Here is a 26028-nt window from a genome sequence, read left to right as displayed (position 1 = left end):
GAATTTTGTTGTTTTCTGTCAAACCTCAACATGAATCAGCCACATGTATACATATATCCCCTCCCTTTTGAACCTCCCTCCCATCCCTACCCCTCTAGGTTGATACAGAGCCCCTGTTTGAGTTTCCTGAGCCACATGGCAAATTCCCGTTGGGTTCTTTGGAAGGAATGATGCTAAAGCTGAAACTCCAGTACTTTGGCCACCTCATGCGAAGAGTTGACTCATTGGAAAAGACTTTGATGTTGGGAGGGATTGGGGGCAGGAGGAGAAGGGGACGACAGAGGATGAGATGGCTGGATGGCATCACTGACTCGATGGACGTGAGTCTGAGTGAACTCCGGGAGCTGGTGATGGACAGGGAGGCCTGGCGTGCTGCGATTCATGGGGTCGCAAAGAGTCGGACACGACTGAGCGACTGAACTGAACTGAACTGAACTGAATGTAAGTTTCCATGTTACTCTTTCCATACAGCTCACCCTCTCCTCCCCTCTCCCCATGTCCATAAATCGATTCTCTGTGTCTGTTTCTTCACTGCTGCCCTGTAAATAAATTCTTCAGAGAATTGGTGTATTTTTTTTTTCCTCGATCCTAATGATTCCCTCTCTCTCAGTTTCACCTGTGGGTGGGAGGTCAGTGTGAAATGACAGCCACAGAAAGAGGTGAAGTGTATAATGCTCAATGGTTAGGGCTGGGGCCCTGCAGGCAGCTGGGTTACTGGCTTCCTGGAAAAAGCCTCTAGGGGGAGGGAGAGGAGAGACCCTTGAGAACGGAATATTTTCTGCCATAGCAGCAAACAATGGATGTCAGTGATTGCAGCTCTCCAAGGTGAGCCAAGGGGGCAGCTGGTGAGCCCTGAGGAAACTCAGGATGGAAAGGAATACCTGCCATCTCGCAGCCATCAGACTGAAGCCACAACCTATGGTGAGCCCTGAGAAAGCTCAGGATGTGAAATTACAGGATACTGTCCCCAGACAGCTGAGGTATATATCAAAGACAGGATTTCAGTGAGCCCAGTCTTTTGCATCTTCCCATACATAGAGAAGCGTTAAATTCCTTAACTTGGGATATCTGTCTTTTTTTCTTAATTAACAGTAATCTTTTGATGTTCCTGATACCTGCCCTTGGTTGCATAACTCCTCTATATCCTAGCTTTGCCCCCTTGCCTCCTCAGAGCAGTTCTCTTAGGGTTACTTGAGATGCTGCCTCCCAACTTGAAGTCCTAAAAATTCACATGGAAAAAAACATAACTCTCAACTTTTAGGTTGTGAATATGTTTTTAAGATGACACCCTTAAAAATAACATTCAACGTTGAACCAAATATCTGACCAGGTTTTATTTCCTGCAGAGAAACTCTTCTTCATCTCCCATAGTCGGCTCAAGGAGGAAGGTGGGCATTTGTGGATGTCTTAGACTGCAAGGAGATCCAACCAGTCCATTCTGAAGGAGAACAGCCCTGGGATTTCCTTCGAAGGAATGATGCTAAAGCTGAAACTCCAGTACTTTGGCCACCTCATGGGAAGAGTTGACTCATTGGAAAAGACCCTGATGCTGGGAGGGATCGGGGGCAGAAGGAGAAGGGGACAACTGAGGATGAGATGGCTGGATGGCATCACTGACTCAATGGACATGAATCTGAGTGAACTCTGGGAGTTGGTGATGGACAGGGAGGCCTGGCGTGCTGCGGTTCATGGGGTCGCAACGAGTTGGACACGACTGAGCGACTGAACTGAACTCAACTAGGAAGGACTTCCCTGGTGGCTCAGTGTCTGCCTACAATGCGGAAGACCAGGGTTCAATCCCTGGGTTGGGAAGATCTCCTGGAGAAGGAAATGGCACCCCACTCCAGTATTCTTACCTGGAAAGTCCCATGGATGGAGGATCCTGGTACGCTACAGTCCGTGGGGTCGCAAAGAGTCAGATATGACTGAGTGACGTCACTTTCTTTTCTTTAGGAAAGAAAGGTATCTTAGTATCCTGTTGCTGTGTGACAAATTAGCACAAACTCAATGGTTGGAAACAACACAAATTTTGTTATCTTACAATCGTGGAGGGCAGAATTCCAAAATGGATCTCACTACTGGCTGAAATCAATGTGTTGGCAGAGTTGTGTTCCTTCGGGAGGCTCCTGGGGAATCTCTGTTTCCTTGCCTCTGTCAACTTGACCCTTGTTTTAAGGTCAGTTGATTAATCCATCTGCTACCTCAATTCCCCTTTGCCACCCAGTTTAACATGGGAACAGTTTCCTGGAATGAGGACATGGGCCTCTTTGGGAAGCCATTGTTTTGCCTACCACAGATATTAATTGGCAAACAGCAGTGATAATCCCAGATGCTACAGGTTCCGAGTGAAAGTGGCCTCTTATTTGGTTCCTGGGTAGTCTTCTGTGTTGGGGGCACACTCCTTGCCCTGATGTGGGCCAGGTGCCTTCCTCAGGAGCTCTCTTTCCCACAAGAAGGACTCTCACTACCCTGTTGAGCACCCCACATTTTTGTGGGTGCCTAGGCCTATGGATATCTGGAAGTAAACCTTTCCCAGGCTGAAGAAGAGCTTAGATTTAGCTCTTAACTTTCTGGGGGGCTGTGGAGGTGGTAAGAAGGCAGAGGTGGGGAGGTCCAAACTGCAAGTGAACCCAGTTCATTCATTCCACAGAGACAGGCTCATATAGGCCCATTGAAATCTGTTAACTCTTTGCCTGCTGGGTGAAGCTTAACTCCTTTTGAAATGTCAATCTCTCAAAACAAGGGGCCATGATTTGCTTACCATCGGTTTTTCCTCAGCTGAATTTGTTATCCGAGAGATGCCCTAAACGGTTTCCCAGACTCCGGACCCCTCTTGCCTCTCAAGCCTCTTTTCTAGTTCTTTCCGTATGAATCGAACCCACAAACCATGCATTGGAAGGTAGAGCCTTAAGCACCAGACTCCCGGGGAAGTCCTCCACTAGTTTAGAGGGTGCTTTTGACAAAATGATCAAAATTCCTCCACAGAACTCTTGTCCGTAGTTGGAAACCCATCTTTATACAGCTAAATTAATTTGGGAGTTCCTTTTAACCTAAATAAAAAATGTAGCATGTTCTATTAGAGTGGGGAAGAATATTTCCTTTTCTCTTTGGAGAAGAAATGAAACAGTCTGGACTTCTCTGGTGGTACAGTGGATACAAATCTGCCTACCGATGCAGGGGACTCAGATTCGATCCTGGGTCAGGAAAGATTCCACATGCCGTGGAGCAATTAAACCCATGCACCACAATTGAGCCCATGCTCCAGAGTCTGTGCTTCGGCTTAAGAGAAGCCACTGCAATGAGAAATCCGTGCATCTCAACTAAGAGCAGCCCCCATTTAGTGCAAATAGAGAAAGCCTGTGTGCATCAACAAAGACCCAGTGCAACAACAACAAAGAAAGAAACAGGGTGATTGTGTGAGACAGTACGACAGACTCTTGACCTGATCCCAAGGAACTTTGAGTATTGAACTTGAATCTTCCGGTTAATTTGCTGGTGTGGGTTGTGTCCATGGTGTGGTTGTTGGGCCAAGGATGTGCTGATGCCCTTTGCATCCTTGACTTTTTCCCCACTATCCCAGGGGCAAAACTGATAAGTGAAAGGTTCTTCTAACAGTTCTGCAGCTTTGCCGCTGCTAAATCTCAAACAGGGCCCATTTTTAAGTCAGATGTTCAGTTCTGTTGCACAGCAGCCCTGTCCAATAGAAATATAATGGGAGCCATATATGTAATTTAAAATTTTCTAGTAGCCCCATTAAAAAGTAAAAAGAAACGTGAATTAATTTTAATAATACATTTTATTCAACCCAACATATCCAAAATATTATCATGTTGACATGTAATCTGTATGAAAAACATTAACAAGATATTTTACTTTTTTTGTGCTCAGCCTTCAAAATCCAGTGTATCTTTTACACTGTGAGCACTTTTCAATTCAAATGCAAAATTTTTCTTGGCAACACCTGATCTGTATTTAGAGTTCGCAAAATTGAGTGTTGAAAAAGTAGATTCCCATACCCCAATCCTTCTAAACATAGCTAGAAGTTTTCTGATAACTGACTCAAGTATCCATTTTAAATTTTGAATTAATTAAAATAAAATGAAAAGTCCAGCTCCTTGATCACAGCAGCCATGATTCAAGAGCTTCCTGGCTGGACTGGATGACACAGATCTGAGACTTCACTCTACAGGTGCCAAAGCCAACATGTGATTTGGGGCTGGAAGATGCAGGCTATGGGCAGGGGTACACAGAGCCCTCCCCTACTCCTTGGTGTAGCTGCTACAGTGATTCTGAGTCTGTGCCTTACTGCCCTGTGTGCTGCTAAGCAGTCCTGTTCTGGGCCTTCATTCTCTTGTGTGAAGTCATCAGTTCATACATTCAATAAGATTAGGTATTGGGCTGGATATTACAGGCTTTCCTGTTGGCTCAGAGGTAAAGAATCTGCCTGCCAATGCAGGAGACACAGGTTCGATCTCTCCGTTAGGAAGATCCCCTGGAGAAGGGAATGGCTATCCACTCCAGTATTCTTGCCTGGAAAATTCCATGGACAGAGGAGCCTGGTGGGCTACAGTCCATGGGGTCACAGAAGAGTCGAATACAACTAAATGGCGACAACTGGATATTTTGTTGGGTGAAACAGAAGGGTCTTAGTTTACTGAAACACTGGAGGGGATTGACAGTATGTAAGCAAACAGATAAGCATTATCATTTCAGGGACTCCCTGGTGGTCCAATGTTTGAGAATTTGCCTTCCAATACAGGGGACACAGGTTTGATCCCTGGTCAAGGAGCTAGGATTCCTCATGTTTCGGGGCAACTAAGCCTTCAAGTCACAAGTACTGAGCCCAAGTGTCACAACTAGATAGAAGTGCGTGCACACAACTAAGACCTGAAGCAGCCAAATAAATAAATAAAATTCTTTTTTTAAAAAAAAGATCATTTTCAATACAATGTAGGTCACATGAAACGTACATGATGTTTTAAACCAGTGTCACTCTGTTTAAAAATAGTGTCTTATGCTAAAAAAAAAAAAGGAACATCATTTCAGATAGTGATGATTGCAACAACGAATTGAAGCTAACAACATACAATCTATTTGTTGGGCAGATGGAGCAGAAACATCTAGAGTATGGTCAGGGAGGCCTCTCTGAGGAAGAGTTACTGCAACTGAGGGGAAGTAAAGATGTGAGGGCATGATCATGCTAGTCAGAGGGAGGAGTCACAGTGCGCAGGCCCAGGGACAGTGTCCAGAACCCAGGTAGGAAGCTGCTGAGTCCCTGTCTTGGAGACCCAAGGAGTGGATGATGGACAGGCTGGTTGGCCTGGGGGATTGGCTCCCCTTGGCCTGAAGGCCCACCCTCTGTCTCTGAGTCCATCCAATTCCTCCCGTAGCACATATTTGTTGATGGGTTATCATGGCAACAGGGGAAGCACAGAAAAAGTTAATTATCAACAGAAAAGTGGAACAATTTGGACTTTGGTTTAAAACTGATGAAAATTGTGTCTCTAGTGTTTCTCTCAGGTCCTGGCTGTTTTTTTCAGTCTTGGGGCATCTCTTTGTCTTCTGCCTTGGAGCATAACTTAAAAATAAACTTGCCCCTGAGCTTCAGAAAAACTTGCAATTTCTCTTTCCCACATGGAACACATGTTGAGGGAAGACTCATCCTCCTGGGAGTTGGAGGGTCAGAGGACGTTGCAAGGCAGCCGCCGCTCATGCAGGGCCTAGAGTGGGGAGGGCTCTGAAGAGTACATACTGTCATCATTGCTTTGTTTTTCAAACCTCAGTCATGACCCTTCAGTGTTCAACATTGCCAGCTGAGTGTTCAGAATGTCCCGGAGATGAGGAAGGAGGCCTAGGGAAGAAGTTTGTCCAAGATGCTAATTATTAGTGCATGTGACACTAGGAATGTTGATTGGGCTCACAGCCAAGCACAAAACTCAGAAGGGAAGGCTCAGTCTAGCTCTGGAGCTCGCCTGTCCTCTGTGGCTTGGGATGAAGATGAATGTGACTGCCCAGGTTGGGGAAGTGAACACTGGTCTGAGGAGCAGAAGCAGAGAGACCCCACCCCAAGCATCAGTTCAGTTCAGTCGCTCAGTCGTGTCTGACTCTTCGTGACCCCATGGACCACAGTACACCAGGTCTCCCTGTCCATCATCAACTCCTGGAGTTTACTCAAACTCATGTCCATTGAGTCAGTGAAGCCATCCAACCATCTCATCCTCTGTTGTCCCCTTCTCCTCCCACCTTCAATCTTTCCCAGCGTCAGGGTCTTTTCAAATGAGTCAGTTCTTTGCATCAGATGGCCAAAGTACTGGAGTTTCAGCTTCAACATCAGTCCTTCCAGTTAACACCCAGGACTGATCTCCTTTAGGTTGGACTGGTTGGATTTCCTTGCAGTCCAAGGGACTCTCAAGAGTCTTCTCCAACACTACCATTCCAAAGCATCAAACATGGTGGGATGTATTAATAGCTGGTTCACTTGTTAAATAAATATCTATTGAATGTCTACAATCTGCTGGGCACTGTTTAGGCCCTGAGGATAGAGCAGCAAGCAATAGCGTCAAAGTCTCCTGTCCTCAATGGGGCCTGTGTTTTGGTTGGGGAATTAAATAGGATATAAATGCAGTGTTTATGGTCTGTTAAATATCAGTATGGATGCTGATGGAAAATAAAACAAAGTGGTGATTGGGAAGTGTTGGTGTAAGTATGGAGTTCGGTTTTAGATGGAATGGCCAGAGACAGCCTCACTGAGAAGTTGACGTTTGAGTAAAGATCTAAATGCGGAGACTGTGTGAGCCATGGAGTATTTGTAGAAACAGTGTCTTGGGAAGACAGAGCAGCAGGTGCACAGCACTTGAGGCTGAACTCACTTGGGGGTGTTGAAGGAACAGCAGAGAAGTGGATGTAGCTAGAAGGGCAGGAGCAGGAGGTGAGTTCAGACAGGTGGTGGAGGCTCTTTAACGCTAATATTATCATCAGGGTTCTTTATCTTAATTCCAAGGTTCAGGGGGACTGGGAGTTTGGGAATAATACCAAGTGGGTGCCAACTTACGCTAGTGTTGCTGGGTTTTGAGGGCCCAGTCTTGTTTCTTCTTAAAGGATTTTACTGCTAATGTTGGTGTTTCATGGGTAAATAGTGGGTCAGTGGAAGGAGGCATCAAGGTTTTCAAGAAATCCTTAAAATGCTCCCATCTTCTCTGCTCTCTGTTAGAGCTAGGCCTTCACTGGATCTCTTGCCTGCAAAATGCCAAAGACTGTTCTTGGGACAGAGACCCATCCTGCCCCAACTTTGCAGGCATCCCAAGGATCAGGTGGTCGTCTCAACTTTATCTTGGTGTACCTTTCTGGTCCTCTTTGATATTATCCTGGAGTTTGTGTGTATGTGTGTGTTCAGTTGCTCAGTCGTGCCTGACTCTCTTGCAACCCCATGGACTGTAGCTCACCAGGCTCCTCTGTCCATGGGATTCTCCAGGCAAGAATACTGGAGTGGGTTGTGTCCTACTCCAGGAGATCTTCCCGACCCAGGGATTGCACCCTGGTTTGCTGCATTGGCGGGTGGCTTCTTGACAACTAGCGTCACCTGGGGAGCCCTATTCTGGAGTTTACTGCTTTCAAATGAATGAAATCTGCTTTCAGAAGCTGCTCACTCTCCTTTAGGATGAGCGTTAAGTGGTCGCTCTCCTCTTTCTTGGCGGCATGCAGCCGTTGCCCTCCTTGGGGAATTCCCCGTCACTAAGGCGGGTAGGCGTGGTGGAGTCTTGCAGGGCCTCTCTCGTGCCTCAGAACTCACATCAGTGTCCTGGCAGTCAGCCTGTTGGAGGCCCCGGGTTTGCAAGACGACAGCCTTCCCCTCCCCCTGCTGGAGTCAGAGGGTGCCCCGCCCTAGAGCATCCCGTCTTGGTGCTCCCGCTGCTTCTTCCCGACAGGGTGTGGTCCTCCATTTCCAGAAATCCATCTGCCATCTCCAGTCACCCAGGAGGGAAGCTCCAGAGAAACGAGCAGCTTTCTGACACCCGCCAAACTCACCTTCTACCCTTCTCCTGGTGATGCCCAGATAGGGGAGGCTCTGGGGCCCCTAACAAGCCTGTGGGTAACCCACAAGCCGGGCCAGTGCCACTTGTGGAAGTGGTTGACTGTGCATTTGCAGATGAGGGCTTTCTCTATGGGATTTTTATTTTTCACACATTGAGCTCTTTAAGGCTCGAGTGCTTGAAGGGGGATTAGGATGGTTATCCTCTAGGTCCTGGCTGCTGGGAGAGCGGTAATCATCATATCCCCACGTCCAGCAGCTGAAGAAGCCAGTAAGGGATTCGGGCAGAGCCAGAAGAATGGTAGAACATTCCTGACTCTGGACAAGTTGAGCGTACTTTCGAAAGGTCCAGCCCCTCCATCTGGGATTCCCTGGGTGAGGGCGGCCCCGTGAGGGACTGTGGGGAAGAAATGAAGCCTGGTGAGCTTCTCACACTCATAACTGAACTTCTCTCCTCTTCGAGCAGAGGTTTCTCCTGGAGCAAAAGAGATTAGATTTCTCTGAACCCAGGAAACTGGGGAGACCTGTGAAGCTAGCTCAGCCCAACTTCCATGGTGAGCTGAATCCTGGGACCAGACTGGAGGGAGGCTGCCCTCCCAATGAGGGATGAACCTGTACCTGCAGTGTCAGCTGGGAAGCAACCAGTGCTGCCATCCTGGTGCCGGCTTGGTGTTGGCTTTTCCAAGAAAGCCTTTAGAGGAGGGATGGGAATTGGCGGAGCCCTGGTAATAAGAGTACAGTCCCCGCAGGTGGGCATGAGTCCCTGCAGGGGTTTCCTTGCTCTGTCCTTCTAGAAGAGAGACTGTTGTCCTGTCTGGGGCTGTGTCTGCTTTAAAATCTCTCAAAGGTCCTGAGAGGTCATAATGGTTTTTTTTTTTTTTTTAAGTTTTAAAAGCCAGTGGGATTTCGTGAAAACAAACTCTTCCAAATGTGGTGAGAGGCCGTCCATCTTGCTGAATGGATGTTTACCTCTTGTGGTGTGAACGAGAAGTGCCATCGCCAATGCCCAAACCACTTCCTTGGCTAGCGAGTACCCATGTTTTCTGCCAGCCGGGACACTGGATACAATCCTTTGAGCCTATCTTGTGTTTGACCTCTGAATCCATTTCCCACCCCCCACCCCCGCACCCAGCTGGCTTCCCGCTCAGGCTCTCCCAGCAGTCTGAACTTTCCTACAGGCTCACTGGATTGCTGGGATTCAGATGGCCAAGGTTGCAGGGGTGGGAGTGGGCCTGGACTTGAGCTCCATGGTTCCTGACTGCAGGCCCGGCACACAGAGGATGCTCAGAGCATGGTCTAGCTCAAGTGGTGGAGAAACCCAGTTAGGACACACAGTCTCCTTGGCATCCACTTGGTTCTGAAGGAGGCTGTGTGGTAAGTTAGGCAACACTCAGTTGTCACAGGTACCTATCAAGACATTTGGCAGTACAGGAAGGGGACAGAGGGAAGCGGCTGAAGGAGACGAAGGGAGCAAAGAGGGTCCTGTTGGAGCCCAGGACCATGAGAAAGATTAAATGAGAGGCCAGAACAATGCCTGGACTGCAGTAAGGGCTACAAGAATGTTAGCTAAATAAATAACATGTCAGTAAGACACCCCTGGGTTTACATGTGAGCTCCAGTTCTCAGCAGCTGAGGACCAGGAACACTGTTCAACCTTCTCAGATTTGCCATCTACACGGTGGGACTCATCATCATGACCCTTCCGACTCCAGATGTTGAGTCCTGAGTTCAGTGGGAGCAAATGAACACTTGTGACTCTTACACGCATGCAGGTCATGTTGAGGAATAATAAACATATTCTCCTTTTGATGACTGTTGATGCAAATGATATGGTTGGCCCACTAAGCTGTGGGCCTCATTCCTGGGTTTTCTGGGCACCAGTTTTTCCCACTTCCATCATCTCTTCTCATCCCTGAACTTTTCTGTGCTTGTCCCAAGTGCTCAAATGACTATTATTCACTCTTACTTCCTCAAGCCCTTCCAGAATGTCACTGTGGGAGGAGAGCTTTCATCACGGGATAAAGGTAGGAAGGAGAAGGCAGCGACTGGATTGAACAGTGGTCCCTTCTGCAAAGAGAGAGATGTTATATGCTGTCGGTGGGCAGTGATGTGGGTGTTTTGACACGTGTCAGGTGGTTTTGATTCCAGAAGGTGCACGTCAGAGCAGTGGGACGTGTTTGGATAAATCAGAACCAGTCTGCATCTGAGCTCTTTCTTACAGTGAACAATAGGACATCTCTTCTTCTGTCACTTCTTGTTTCCTGTCTGCCCGCTCGCCAGGGCTGGATCATCCAGGCTGGAGCAAGGCCACCTTCATTCTACTTCTCTAAGGGCAACGGGTCTTCCCAGAGGACACGTGGGAGTGGAAGAGGTTTTGAGTAGGTGTGGGGTAGAGAGAAGCAGTTCCCTCCTGGGTTGCTGAGGGCAAGCATCATCATTTCTGTGACTTCAGAGCAGAAATCATTTAGAAAGTTGTAAATTCTGCATATTTCCTTCTCTTGCTCCTTCTCTCCCAGGACAGATGTATAAATGTGTCCCACAACCCAATGTTCCCAGAGATTTGAAAGGAGGGCGTTAGACATGCCAACGGGTTCCAAAGCAGCAGCAGATTTGGGTCAGGTTTGTACCTACAGACCTGATAATGGCCCATGATAGAGCTGAGCACAGCAAACTCTTTGATTATGCTTGCTGACTAGGAGACCCCAGACAGGACCCACTCTGGAGTTAACTGCAGAATCATCTGTGGAAAACACTTTTCTCACAAGATTTTGGTCTCCTGGTTACCCACAGAGCAGCTCTGGTCAGATTTGCCCATTTATCACCCAAACAGAAATTGAACTGAGCCCCTACTCCTTGTTATTTGTTATGCCCTGGGGCCAAACATGGTTCAATAATCAGAAATTTGTCCTCTAGCAAGCGAGACTAATAAAAAGACAAGGCACTTTGACATAGGCAATTTTTCAGGTCCAGCAATGTGACAGGAGATAGAAAATATACTTCTTGGGGCATGGGGTGGTCTTGGAAGGCTTCCTGGAGGAGGCAGAAGAAGTATCAGGGTAGTCAGTTATCCCAGTTTGCTGGGGAATGAGGGGTTTCCAGAACATGGGATTTCAGCCCTAAAAGTAGAAACAGTTCCGACCGAAATGAGAAGGGCAATCACACCAGATAGTGGAAAGATCAAGACTTTTAAAGTTGTAAAGATCAGAGTTTGAATCCCAGCTCTGCTACTTATAAGTTGTATTACCCTGGTATTAATTATTTAACCACTCTGGACACTAATTTCATTATCTCAAACATGAGGATATGTGTGTGTGTGTGTGCTCAGTCATTGTCCAACTCTTAGTGATCGCATGGACTGTAGCCTGCCAGGCTCCTCTGTCCATGGAATTTTCTAGGCAAGAATACTGGGATGGGTTGCCGTTTCCTACTCCAGGGGATCTTCCTGACTCAGGGACTGAACCTGTATCTACTGCATTGGAAGGTTGATTCTTTACCACTGAGCCATCTGGGAAGCTTGTATATGAGGATATATATGCCACCTTCAAAGGTTTCTGCCCAGCCTGTAGGTATCAATGAAGGCAGTTATTTAGATGGAAAACGGAGCATTTTCAAATGCCAGGCAGAATGCAATTGGAACAGAGTATGAAGAAGGGTGCGGTAAGAGGTTGGCTGGAGATAGGAGCAGAAGCCAGATTATAAAGGGTCTGAATAGCCTCCTAAGGAATTTAGATCTTTTTCCCTTAGGACAATGGTTAATCACCGAATTAATTTTAGAAGATGAGTAAGGCGATTAGATTCTTGCCTTAGCATGGTTGTCCTGGAAGCAGAGGGGAGAGTGGCTGAGGAGTTGAATCTGCAGGGGGCAGGAAGATGATGTAGCGAAGTAATTGGGAACAGGGGGTTATGTTCTGAGAAAAACAGGAGAGCTAAATTGAGGGTTTCAGAGGACCCATCAGCCAGCTCAGTCAGGCTGGAAGCCCCCGCTGTTAAAAGGGATGGTAACCTTCTCTGCTAAGGTTAGGTGCCGCATAGAAGCTGTCGCTACATGCCCGGTTCTGTGCTTTCCAAACAGATCTGACACCTGGGCGTGTGTGCGTGACAACTGTGTACGTGAGGATGACCTCATGAGCTACTTGGGATGTTTGGGGTTCTCTGGTTAATGGGCTGGTCCTTACTCTTCTCTCCATCTTCCTTGACTTCATCCCGTGTGGGAGGCTTCTTGCCAGTGCTTTGACTTCTCATCATTTCCATGGTGACAGAACAATGGTCCTAAACACATGACCTCACTCTGTGGTTATGCAAAAGAGTGAGCTGGAAAGGGAGCTTTGGGGGTTGGATGAATCTGGTTGGGACTGGAAACCCTCTGGATCAGATGCCCCAGGAGAGGATGGAATAGCCCCACAGTTGAAATAATTTGGACCAGACCACTGGGAGTGGCCTCAGCCTCCTCAGCAATTTGGGATGGGGAGGGACTTTCTAAAGATGATAATAGTCAAAAGAATTTAAAAAATAAAGTGGACTGAATTGACAGACTTTCTATAAATAATTTCTGGGGGATGGAAATGTATACAACTCATATAAATGAAAAGGTAAAAGACAAATTTGGGAAAACATTTGCAATAAATATTGTCCAGAGAGTTATTATCTTTAATATGTAGGGAAACATAGTGAGTTAATAAGCAAATTATAGTAATTAAGAAAAACACCCTAGCAGAAAAGGTGACAAAGTATATAACCAGAAAATGTATGAAGGAAAAAAGATTCATTCTTTCATTTGTTCAGCCCTCCAATAACTTCATAAGAGCACTTACTATGTAGCACGTACTACTATTTCAGATGCTGTAGACACAGCAGTGAACAAAACAAGCATCCCTACACTCATGTAATTTCAATGCTTTCTGCTAGTCTATGTCTTCTAGTTAGTTTTTTCACTAATTTCAGTTAAACTCTTTATTCATCTGAAATTATTTTCACTCAAGAATGAATTGAGAATTTATTCCCCCACTTCAAAAGTTAGCCAGCTGCCATTCAGTTCAGTTCAGTTCAGTTCAGTCGCTCAGTCATGTCTGACTCCTTGCGACCCCATGAATCGCAGCACACCAGGCCTCCCTGTCCATCACCAACTCCCAGAGTTCACTCAGACTCATGTCTATCGAGTCAGTGATGCCATCCAGCCATCTCATCCTCTGTCGTCCCCTTCTCCTCTGCCCCCAATCCCTCCCAGCATCAGGGTCTTTTTCAGTGAGTCAACTCTTCTCATGAGGTGGCCAAAGTATTGGAGTTTCAGCTTTAACATCAGTCCTTCCGATGAGCACCCAGGACTGATCTCCTTCAGAATGGACTGATTGGATCTTCTTGAAGTCCAAGGGACTCTCAACAGTCTTCTCCAACACCACAGATCAAAAGCATCGATTCTTTGGTGCTCAGCTTTCTTCACAGTTCAACTCTCACATCCATACATGACCAGTGGAAAAACCATAGCCTTGACTAGACGGATCTTTGTCGGCAAAGTGATGTCTCTGCTTTTGAATATGCTATTTAGGTTGGTCATAACTTTCCTTCCAAGGAGTAGGCATCTTTTAATTTCATGGCTGCAATCACCATCTGCAGTGATTTTGGAGCCCCCCAAAATAAAGTCTGACACTGTTTCCACTGTTTCCCCATCCATTTCCCATGAAGTGATGGGACCAGATGCCATGATCTTCGTTTTCTGAATGTTGAGCTTTAAGCCAACTTTTTCACTCTCCTCTTTCACTTTCATCAAGAGGCTCTTTAGTTTTTCTTCACTTTCTGCCATAAGGGTGGTATCATCTGCATATCTGAGGTTATTGCTATTTCTCCCAGAAATCTTGATTCCAGCTTGTGCTTCTTCCAGCCCAGCGTTTCTCATGATGTACTCTGCATATAAGTTAAGTAAGCATGGTGACAATATACAGCCTTGATGTACTCCTTTTCCTATTTGGAACCAGTCTGTTGTTCCATGTCCAGTTCTGGCTGTTGCTTCCTGACCTGCATATAGTTTTCTCAAGAGGCAGGTCAGGTGGTCTGGTATTCCCATCTTTTTCAGAATTTTCCACAGTTTATTGTGATCCACACAGTCAAAGGCTTTGGGATAGTCAATAAAGCAGAAATAGATGTTTTTCTAGAACTCTCTTACTTTTTCGATGATCCAGCGGATGTTGGCCATTTGATCTCTGGTTCCTCTGCCTTTTCTAAAACCAGCTTGAACATCTGGAAGTTCATTGTTCACGTATTGCTGAAGCTGTTACTACTAGTTAATTAATTCTTCCTCTTCTCACTGATGGATGCATGATGCCACTTTTATCAAGTAATAAATTCATATAATCTTGTGTTTGGGGCATTACATCCTGTCTGAGTGATTTATCTAACAACTCTTTTTTGCTTTTTTTTTTGTTCCCATCACCTCACGTATGGTATCTAACTTCCCAAACCAGGAATCAAACCCGAGACCCCTGGATGGAAGCATGGATTCTTAACGCGCTGGACCACCAGGGAAGTCCCTCTGACAACTCTTATGGCAGCCCCATACTATTTTTATCCCTATTTTACGCCACAGCCGATGGTATAGGCTTTATATGACTGGAGACCATTGTGACAAAGATAACTTTGACACCATATTGGCTGCTTTCTCCATGAAAAGGCATTCACAGTCTTGTTTAATTTCCTAACTTAATGAATCACTAGTGATTTCCGAACAGTCAGAGAACCAAGAGAACTTATGGTTCACAGTTTCCCAGGCTCATTTCAAGTATTATCATTGTGTTTCATGTTCTATCATGTTTCTAAAGCTTATGAATTTTCCTCTCTCTGGGACATTAAATCCTTACATGTGGATGTGGCTAGTGGGGTGTGGTCTGTGCCTTCTCCCACTGCTAGTGTGAGGAGACAGCCCCCATGAGAACATGGCCTGCAAGCCTCACTGTTCCCCTGCTGCTGTGTGTAACTCTTCTTGAAAAATGGTGGGGAAGGAATTTTTAAAAAAATCTGTTTTCCCCATAGAAACATGCTTCTTTTTCTCAAATATTAAAAAAAAATATTTTTAATAGACCTTGTATGTTTTCTCATTAAAATTATTTTTAGGTTTATTATTATTTCTCTGCTCACTTAAATAGAATTTTCCCTGCCCCCATTGTATTTTTAAATTAACTTTTAGCTAGCTTTTTTGGGATATAGGTAACCTATAGATTTGTGTATTTTTAACTTGTCATTATTCACCTTAGATCAAACCCATTAATCCAAAAGGATATCAAACCTGAATATTCATTGGAAGGACTGATACTGATGTTGATTCTGAAGCTCTAATACTTTGGTCACCAGATGCAAAGAGGTGACTCACTGGAAAGACCCTGATGCTGGGAAAAATTGAGGGCAGGATGACAAGAAGGCAACAGAGGATGAGATGATTGGATGGTATCATTGACTCAATGCACATAAGTTTGAGCAAACTCCAGGAGATAGTGAAGGAGAGGGAAGCCTGGCATTCTGCAGTCCATGTGATGTCAAAAAGTTGGACATGACTTAGCAACTACACAACAAAACTCTTATTAGTTTTGGTAGTTTTTCTCCTGGATTGATTGATTGATAATTTTTGTAGAATATAGTATCTTCTGCAAATAATGATGGTTTGATTTCCTGAATTTTTAAAAATATCAAGTTTCTGCTTCATGCTATTAGCTAGAAATAATCATGATAGTGATAGAAGTCATCCTTGCCTTTATTCTATTTTTAATGGAATTGTACCTCCTGTTGGACTTCCTGGTGGCTCAGATGGTAAAGAATCCACCTGCAATGGGAGACCTGGGCTTGATCCGTGGGTTGGGAAGATCTGGAGAAAGGAATGGCTACCCACCCCAGTATTCTTGCCTGGAGAATTCCATGGACAGAGGAGACTGGCAGGCTAGAGTCCATGGGGTTGCAAAGAGTCGGACATGACTGAGGGATTTTCACTTTCACTAGTATCTCTCATTGCTTTTTCTGTGACATATTGATGTAGAGTAGAATATACTTCTGAATGTTAAATCATCATTACATTCTAGGGACAAACATAACATTAGTCACAGTGAATTGTTCTTTTAATAGTCCCTGGATTTGATTTATTGGTTTTTTTATTTAGGAGTTTTGAATCTATACTCATAGGAGGATTTGTCTGTGTTTGTATGTGTATGTATATATGTGTATGTGTGTCCACACATATACAGTACCACACATATAACATTATACATATATTTGTATATTATCTTTCCTAGGTTTATCATAAAATTATGTTAGCCTTGTAAAAGGAATTGGGAAGTTTTCCATTTTTTTTTTCTCTGCTTTGGAACAATCTGGAAGGATTCATCCATAAAACTGAGCTTGCATAAAGAAAATTCTTTATAAATAGTTCTCTTCTACAGAGATAATTCTTCCACAATATTTTCAACTTCTCTCATGGTTGATGGTCTATTCAGAGAATATTCTTCTTGAGTCAATCTTGGTAACTTTTAGATTCCTAAAAATGGTCTATTTCATCAAGATATTCATGGTAACAAATATTGCTGTTCTTACTGAGTACCCTAGTCCTGGGTTTTACCCTATAAGTCAGTTTACCCTGATTTTCCTTGGAGCAGCCGAGGCAGACTAGAAATTTCAGAAGAGAGTGACTGACTGCTGATGGAAAAGAATAGGGAAAAATGGCACAGAGAATCAGTAGCCATGGCTCTCATAGCACATCCTCCAAGTCCATAGTTTCTGATCTCTGTCATCTGCCTTCTCGTCTTAAAGGGCTGGTGATTTCTCAGACACCGTGCCTAAAATTTTCAGTTTCTAGTTCTAGGTGGACTCCAACCAGAAGATTCTGTCTCAATAAAGGCATTTCCTCATGGACACCTTAACATTCTTGTGGCCAAGTCACTTGCCAGCGGTACTCCAAGCCCCCCTTTCTTTCCTCCTGGTCTGCAGAGTGAGGATGCCCCTCTCCCTGTAGATGAGAACCACCCCTACACCCAAGGGAGGGAGTTCCCTGCAGGAGCCCTTAAGGACCTTCTTAATTGAAGAGATAGATTGATCTATGAAGGGCATATGATGCTCTCCCTGTGAGAAGAGGAGGGATGATGAAAGGGAAGTTCAAGGAAGAGTGAATCTGCCCCTGAGTCTGAGCTGAAGATGCGTGTAGAAGAGGTTGGGGCACAAGGCTGAAAAAGCAAAATGAGGCCAGATTGTTCTGAAGGCCGTGAATTGTAGCTAAAGGAGTGTAGCTTTCTGTAGGAAGAGACAAAGAAATGAATGAATAAAGGTTGCCCCAGTGTTCCATTTTCTAGTGGTGGTCCCTTAAGGGTGGAGTCTGAATAAATACCCCACCTCAGGACTCGAATCTCTTCCAGCAGAATTTCTAGAACTCTGGTGGGGAACCAGGGCGATAGCGAAGGCCAGAAGCTTCCACCGCACCTCTGAAGTGAGTTCCCCTGCTTTTACGGTCTTCCCTCTACCCCCGATCTGTGAGATCTGGCCCCTGAAGTAAGTTTATACAGTACAGTGTCTGTATGGGACCCAGAACTGTAGAAAAGGCCCAGAGCAGACATTTCGTGTTAGAGAGGAGAAAAGTGATGTTCAGAGAGCTAAACCTTTCCTTCTCCATTTAGGTCGTGCAGATGGGAAGGAACTAAGATGAGAATCAGGACTCTTGAGCCCTAGTGCGTGGCTTCGGCACTGCTTGAATAAATAAGAAGCGCTTGCATGCTGCCGGCCCTGGACCTCTGCAGTAAATGCAGCCAGAGCCTCTTGGCCCCAGCCTCCCAGGGCAGCTGGTGAGGAGCATACCTATGAGGACAAGCAGGGCGGCCTCAGGCCTAGTGACTTCTCAGGGAGCCCTGCCTGCCCCCAGACCTCCCTCCCCACCACCCCCACCAAGGATTCAGCACGGCTCACCTCAACACCAGCGGTGTCACACAGTTGCCATACCAGGAAACGGGTCAGGCTCCTGGGGTGGTGGGGTGTGCTCAGCCTGGAATTCTACTTTTCCCAGAAGGCCATGGCCTACTTGAACTGGATGTGCAAATGAGCTATGGCTGCCTGAGGATAGACACATCTTGCCTGCACAAGGCCACAGAAGCCAAGCTGGCCTTCAATAGGCAGCGGGGCCTGGGTGGTACCTTCAGTAGAAACTGGTTCTATTATCACAGGCATCGGCTAATTTATGACCACGTCTTCAAGCTTGTCTGACTCCATTCAGGCCACTGAGAGAGGAGGAAAAATCAAACCCAAGCAGTGGGTCAGCTCTAGGAACCGTGGCCAACACTTCCTGGTAGCCATTACTGAAGTAGGTGTGAGTGTGTGTATACGTGTGAGAGAGAGGTTAATTGGCTCACACACTGATGGGAGAGGTTAGGCGAAGTTTTCCTGAGTATCAGCCTCCCCAGGGTATCTCAGGATTGACTTTATGCTGTGTGATTGGCAGGGACTGGACTAAGAGCTGAAGCAGGCCAGAGTTTAGGATTCCTCTTCCTGCATTTCAGCATGTGTCTTTGGTAACAACGATGAAGTTCAGGGTGAACACAGACCCAAGTGCTAATTTTATGTGTTTTGCGCCAGTGACACACTCTCTCCATCTTGGAGTGGGCTGCAGTCACAGGCAGGCTTGGACACGTGTGCACTGCCTGCTGCAGGCATCTCACAGCTGGAGCCCATTTGTTAGAGGCAGACACGGGACAGGGGCGCTCTGAGCTGGCCAGTGAGAGGGCACGTCGCTGGCTGGCTGGCCCAGCTGGAGCCTTCGTTGGCAGTAAAAGGGTTTTAATGTGGCCAAAGTAAGTGTGTCATCGGGCTGAGAACCGAGTGAAAGGGATTAAAGATCTAAAATATCACTTGACAGTTATTAGTTCTTTTGTTATTTTTTTGTGTCTATTCATCTACTTGATAATACAGTAACTGTTTTAGGTTTAATTGATTACAAATAGTTTTATGCTTTATTTATCTAAGAAGTACAAATAGAAGGCTAATTGATTCACTGTATCTTACAATGTTAGGACAGGGAAGCCTCTCAGAAGTTGTCTGGTCCCATTTTCCCCATGTGATGTATCAGGAACTGAGGTCTCCATTTTCCCCATGTGATGTACCAGGAACTGAGGTCTACAGAGGTGAGTGGACTTAGCCCAGGATCACGGAATGAGGCTGCAGATGAAGCTGGGGTCTCCCACATCTGCCCACCCTGGAGTGTGCAAGAACTCTGTGTACAGCTGGTGTAGACCTGAGGTTGTCTCTTTGGCAAGCCATGGTGGCTGATTTGGGAGTTCAGTCTCACTGGCAGCAAACAGAGGTGATGAGTCTCTGGGTAAAGATATCTCAAACAGTGGCTTCCAGCCATGACTGTTTTGACTCAAAAAATACAAGCAGTCTAATAGTTGAGAGTTATATTTTATTCGGTGGAAATTTTTAGGCCTTAAGCCCAGGAGGCAGCATCTCAAGTAATGGGAGAGAACAGCTGTGAGGAGGTGGGGGCGGGGAGGAGCCTGGTGTTATAACAGTTTTGCTACAAAGGGCAGGTAGTCTGGACATCAAAAGATTATTGTTAATTAAAGAAAGCCAGATATCCCAAGTAAAGGAATTTTGTGCTTTTTCTGAGTATGGGAAGATTCGAGAGTCTGGGCTCACTGAAATCATGCGTTTGATATGCACCTCAGCTATCTGGGGCCAGAATCCAGTACTTTTCACATCCTGAGCCTCCTCCCTGCTCACTATAGGGAGTGCCTGTAGTCTGATGGCTGCTAGGGGGCAGGAACTTACCCCCTAGGAAGTATTCTGAGTTTCCTCAGGGCTTACCAGCTCACCTTCCATGTTGGCAATTGCTGATGACTGTGACATTCTTCGTTTCCTGGTATGGCAAGAAATATTCCATTTCTCGATTCCATCCCATGTGCATGGAGCCCTGCCATTTGTAAGCTGATTGGTATGCCTGCAACATCCTCTCTTATGTTCCCCATGACCCTGTGCCCCAAGGGTCAGTCCCATTTTATAGACGTAGGAACTTATGTCCTGGAGGTTAATCCTTAGGGGCTCGGCAACTTCCCAGTTTTCTCAAGATGGTCATCTTTCCATCAGTTTCCTCCATCTCGCCTTCATCCTTCTACTACCAGGATCTTTTTAAGAGCTTTCTCTCTTGTTTTGTGCTCCTGCCAATTTCAGCTCAGTCCCTTGGACCCTCGGTCAGCTCCTGGAGTGAGTGTGTAGCCAGGAAAGGAAACCGTTGCAGGGGCAGGGGGTCTAGTTTCTTGCTTCTTCTGCTTCCTGACCAGACAGAGAAGTAATGAGCTTGGGCAAATCAGACCATCATTCATATTATTCTTTTGCTTCTTCACTGGCTTCTCTTAGGAACAAAAACTTAAGCCTTTCCTCTACCCAGCTGGCCCTAATGCTACCTCATTTATTTTCTGACATTCCCCCATATATTTAAGTCTCCATCCTCTGCCTTCAAGACTTCATTCCTTAATGCCTTGTAGTCTGGTTCTTGAGCACACAAGCCAAGCATGAGGGTCATTGACATCCACTTGTTTGCCAAACTCAACAGATTTTCCTGGTCTCCTCACTCTTGTTACATTCAGCAATGCTGGCCATCATCTTCCTTCTAGAAATTCCTCCACGCGTGTGTCCATCAGAAAAGGCCAGGCCAGGTTGTGGTTTCCCATAATCCCAATGGTTTAAAGCAAAGAGGCTGGTTTCTCACTCCTGATGACCTCTGGTTCTGCTGGATGCCCTCTCATTCAAGGCCCAGCCTCTACTGGAAATGTGGTCACTCCAGTAGAGGAAAGGGAACCCTCAGGTGTCTCACACCAGCTATAAATGTCCAGCTCAACATGACAGATTGCTTTCACTTACAGCTCATTGGCTAAAAACAGTCCTACATGCCCGCTAGCTACAAAGAGGAGTCAGGAGTCCCCACCCCTGGGACTCCTGGAGGGGAGTCTGATGACCAGTACCCATGACTGCCCTAGTGCAGTGTCACTGCGGCTCTTCCTACCGCTCTGGATGCCTCTTCTTCACCTACTTTCTTGCCTACTCAGCCTTCTCTCATCTCTCAACTCTTAAATGCAACAACCAGTATATTCCCCTATGCCCTCTAGATTTTTTTCTCATTTATTTATTCTATTACCTTCTCTATCTTTCTTTGCAAATATCTCCCAAATGTGTATCTCCACCATGACCTCTTTCCTGATTTCCGATCTAAACTAGACATGTACAAAATAAAAATCTTCATCCTTCTCACCCAAAGTCAGTCCCTCCTCCCTCTTTTCCTACTTCAGTGATGTTGGAGGCCCAAACCAGTCTCTCTACTTCAGCAACTCTTCCCATCAGCCTTCTGCCACTGAGGGGAGACTCCTTGGTTTCACTCTCTCTACCCACAGCTGTGCTCCTAATGATCAGAATTCCAAGTCCCTAGCTTGGCTGAAGTTGACCCCAGTGAGTGAAGATGCCATTCGATTTCCAAACCCAGCATCAGAACTTCATTTCAGTCCCATACTCTGGATACACTGGGAGTCTGAGCCAAAGGGTAATTCTAGGGAGGGTTTCTCTTTCTCAACCCCTCTTATTGCTTGCAGCAATCTCTGAGAAGCAATTCAGATCCAGGCCTCCGAATCCTTCAGTTCTTCCCTGCAGTTCAAAGTCTCCTCTTGTTCTCAAAGCACTGAACTGTCTGTAACTCAGAGCTGCAGCAGCCCTTCCAATGGTGACTTTTGGATCCTATCATTTCATAAGAAGGGAAGCCGAGGTGCAGGGAGCCCCAGTGACCCTGCCATTGTCCCGGTGACTCATCGAAGCCTCTTCCACTAGTCCCTTTGCTCTGAGAGTGATTTCGGTGCCCTGATTTTCCCAGGGCATGGAAGATGTTTGTGTGTGAGAAAGAGGAGAAAGTGAAGATGCTAAAACATGGCAGCTAGCTGGGCACCTGCAGGCTGTGTGTAGCCACTTGTCACTGTTGGTTTAGGTCAGCCACCATGGGGCCCTGCCAAGCAAAAAACTTGGATGGCAGTAAATAGAGCCATTTAGCTGTAACGGGGCTGAGCACACAGAGACGGTGAGGCTTGGGAAGGAGATGGGTCCAAGGAGCTCTTGGCACATCAGGGGCTTGGTAATGCGCTCTTTCCCTCTTGGAGAAGGCTGATTCAGTTACGCCTGAGCACTTGGGGAGCATTGCCTCAGACGCCTCCTGAAGCCCCAGTGCCCTTGGCGGTCCTGGTGTCGACCTGCCTTCTGTCTGATTGGCTGTGCAGAGCCTGGCCAGATGGCCGCTGGGTCCTCGTGGCTTGGGAAGTAAGAACTCCACCTCCCGGGCCTGGCTGGCCCCTGCTCTGTGGGCACCAGCTTTTGATTGGAGATCCCAGGAGCTTGGATCTGTCCTCTAAGGTTTCTGGGACCGGGTTGAAGGGAGGGACTTTGACAGGGTGAGTTTTGTCGTTTGGTTCTTCACAGCCCTCAGCCTTCCTGCTGGTCTCAGGGCCAGGGGCTGAGGGGTGAGGGTGGGGTGGCTTCTGTGGGAGTTGGGGGTAGAGAGAGAAGCCTGTTCTGTGGTGTGGTGGCTGGTCCTGGGTTTGCGGACCAAGGTGGGTAGAGACTGAAGGCAGGAGGAGGTCTACCTGGAGCAGGCCTTGGATCTGCAGAAGCTCTTGGGGCTCTGCCTGACTATGCAAGGTCCCGCCTCTCAGGCCTCGAGTGGGACATGTCCCCTTTAGGTTGGAACAATTTGTTCCCCTCCAGTCTCCTCTCCACTGGCCTCCCTCTGGCTCTTCAGTCCCAGTCACAGTGGCCCCTGCAGCTCCTTACAGGTACCATGTATGTTCTTCCTCAGGGCTTCCTTCTGGCTCTGCTTTTTTCCTAGAACACTGTTCCCTCTCTGTCCCTTTGGCTAAATCTCTTCACTTTCTTCAAGTACGTGCTCAAACAAACAAAGCAAAACCTGACCACCGTGTTCAGTTCTGCAAACAAAACCCTCTTACCTGTCCTTTTTGTCTTTTTCCCTCCAACACTTATTAACTTATAACATACTATTCTACTGTGGATATTTATTAGGTTTATTTTTAATGTCTATTTTATTTATTAGGTTTACAGTCTCTACTGTAAGCTCCCTGAGGATGAGGATCTTTGTTCCGGTCACTACTAGAAAAGTATCTGGTACATAGTAGGCTCATCAAATAAACGAATGTGTCTGGAGAGAATTGGAGGGCTTCCCTTGTGGCTCAGTCGGTAAAGCATCTGCCTACGATGTAGGAGACCCGGGTTCGATCCCTGGGTCGGGAAGATCCTCTGGAGAAGGAAATGGCAACCCACTCCAGTACTCTTGCCTGGAAAATCCCATGGATGGAGGAGCCTGGTAGGCTACAGTCTATAGGGTTGCAAAGAGTCGGAGAGAATTGGGGTTGCTGTTAACCCCATGTCATGGTGCATCAGAGAATCTGTTGGGTATTGGCTGGGAACAGGCTTTCCAATAAATGAGGATCCAGTGTTTTTCAGGTTCGCGCTCAAAAGCTGAGGACGCACCACCAAGGAAGAGAGCACTGGAGGAGAGGTCTTTCGGGAATGGATATGTGACATAGGCTGATGCCATTGGTTGGTTGAATCGGCCACTCAAATGGTGAGGTGTGCCATCTTGGGCATCCAAAACTATCATGAGCTGAGCCATAGGTAGCTTATTAATGGCAGTAGCTAATCGGCTGACATGGACAGTAGCTTTCTTGGGTGGAAGGGAGGGGATGGAATTACAGCTACATGCTGGGAGGTGGTATGGCCATAGTGAATCCCAACCTTGCTATAACCTGTAGCCCACTGGCATGTCTATGCACATGAATGACATATATTCAGGATCAGAAAGAAATATCTTGCCCCTTCCCTGGGTCATACCTTATATGTAACCTTCTCTGGGGTCAAAGTGCAGAATGGGAGAGCCATGGAGTTTGGTGGGCATCAGAGGGCAGGTCCCCAAATGGCTTATGAGTCAAACATTTTTGCTGCATCTGGCACAGGTGACCTTCCTTGTCCCCCCGGCCTCGTCATTCTTTCCCAGACCTCTGTTATCCAAGGCACTTGGTTCTACACAGGCCTGGAAGTCTTGGAATCTGAACAAGCTGCTGTTCAGCATTGCTAATTACTCTCATACATAATCCCAGTTATTTTGAAAGGGGTGTCATATAATCAGAAGGGAGTGCACCTGTGATCAAGAGGGGGTATGCATGTGATCAAGACGGAGTGCTCACAAGCTTGGCATGCCTGCTTGTGACCTCGCACGGTCTTGATCACAGCCTTAGTTAAATGTTTCATCCTTTTCATTATGATTAAGCTGGACAGGGTCTTAGTCTTCCCTTTTGCTTCATAAGTTTACACCTTGGCACAGGTTTATTCCGATATGCTAACTTTAGGGTTTGTACATCAGTTATGTCACCCAACTCTTCTCTGTTCCACATTAAATCTAGTTGCAAAATTGAAACAGAAGGATCTACTTTTAGGCCCTTTTTCTCTGGAGTCTAAAGTATAGGGTGTCCATGCAGGGACACTGGGTACAGAGGGCCTCAGCAGCTGAAACATTTTCTATTGTCTCCAAAACTTGGCCAGTGGGGCCTCCAGCCTCAACCTCCTCGGAATTGTGGAAAAATTTAGAGCCAGGTGCATTTTTGTAGCCAGATGACTCACCCAAAGGCGTCTTCCTCCTCTAAAGCTCCACACTGTCTCTTCACTCAAAACCAAATCAAGCTCAGGTGGTCGGCCGAGCCTGGAGGGAGTCCAGGCCTGCTGCTGGAGCCAAGGGGCCCAGCACCACTGGTGTTCACGTATGGGCTCTTGGTGCCCCTGCGGGGCCATGAGCCTCAGGCAAAGAGCCCTCTAGACTCCCTGTCACTGACTTCTAAATTTGTCACCAAACCAAACTCATTTGGCCCTACGCACAGCATCCCAGAGGCCGAGGCCAAAGGTTGACATAATCTTTGCAATCAAGAGGGACTTTGCAGTGATTAAAGAGCCATTTCCTGCTCATGTGTTGACACTAGCAGCTTCCAAGTCATATGGAAGAGGAGCCGACAGGCAGAGCCCTGGGAGAGTGGCTGGTCCTGGTGGGGGCAGAGTCCAGGCAGGGGTGGGGGGGTGAGAGTTGGAGGGGTGTCTACACCAAATGTGCAACTGTCTTGTGAGACCATCTTAGTACTTTTCTCTGCAGTGTGTGTACACTTGGGGGATCGTTCACTGTCACGGTCAATGTTGGTGGCAGGGCAGGCTTGAGTTTGAGTGGAGATAGGTGTCCTGTGTGAGCTATGGTTACCTTCCAGTTATTTCCAGAGCTTGAAAAAACTGGAGGAGAAAGGCCAGAGAATGCTCCATGGCTAGAGAATGTAGTATACACATCACGGGTTTCCCCCTTCTTACAGAAGGATGAAGAGGGCCCATGGAAGGTCAGGCCTTAGCTGAAAACAGAGAACTGGGGGAGGAAATGGATGTGAATTAGGATGCTTTCAGATGCAAGTGATAAAAGTCTAACCCCAAATATCTTAAGCAAAGCAGGGAATTTATTATTGGTTGAAGGCCCTGGGGTAGAGGTCTGGCTCACATGGCATCACTGGGGCTTTGTTCACTCAAGTCATGGGCTCTGTGCCCTGCTGCCGCTGGCTTTGTTCTACAGATGGCTTCCCCCTGGGAAGCAGCAGATGACTGCTGACAGCCTTAGACTCATGTGTTCCCCGCTTGGCACCAACACTGGATCACAGCGACTTCTATGTCTCAGTTTATTTTGAGAAGATATGAGACTAGTGCTGTGTGGTCATTTGCCAGAGGGCTGGGCCAGGAGGGTGTGGTCATGAGGATGGGCCAACTGATAGAGCTCCATGACTGTGGGGGGCCGAGTATCCCCAACAGGAGCCAAGAGATATTCCACTTCTTCCTTCACCCTCTCCAGAGGCTCATCTCTCTTCCATTTAGCACTTCCCAGGGCTAAGGGCTAATAATTTGAGGTTAGAATGAGAAAGACAACT

Source organism: Capricornis sumatraensis, chromosome 1, assembly GCF_032405125.1.
Source record: "Capricornis sumatraensis isolate serow.1 chromosome 1, serow.2, whole genome shotgun sequence".
NCBI classification, from domain to species: domain Eukaryota; kingdom Metazoa; phylum Chordata; class Mammalia; order Artiodactyla; family Bovidae; genus Capricornis; species Capricornis sumatraensis.
The sequence above is the reverse complement of the archived record's forward strand: the minus strand, read 5'-3'. Positions refer to the sequence as shown.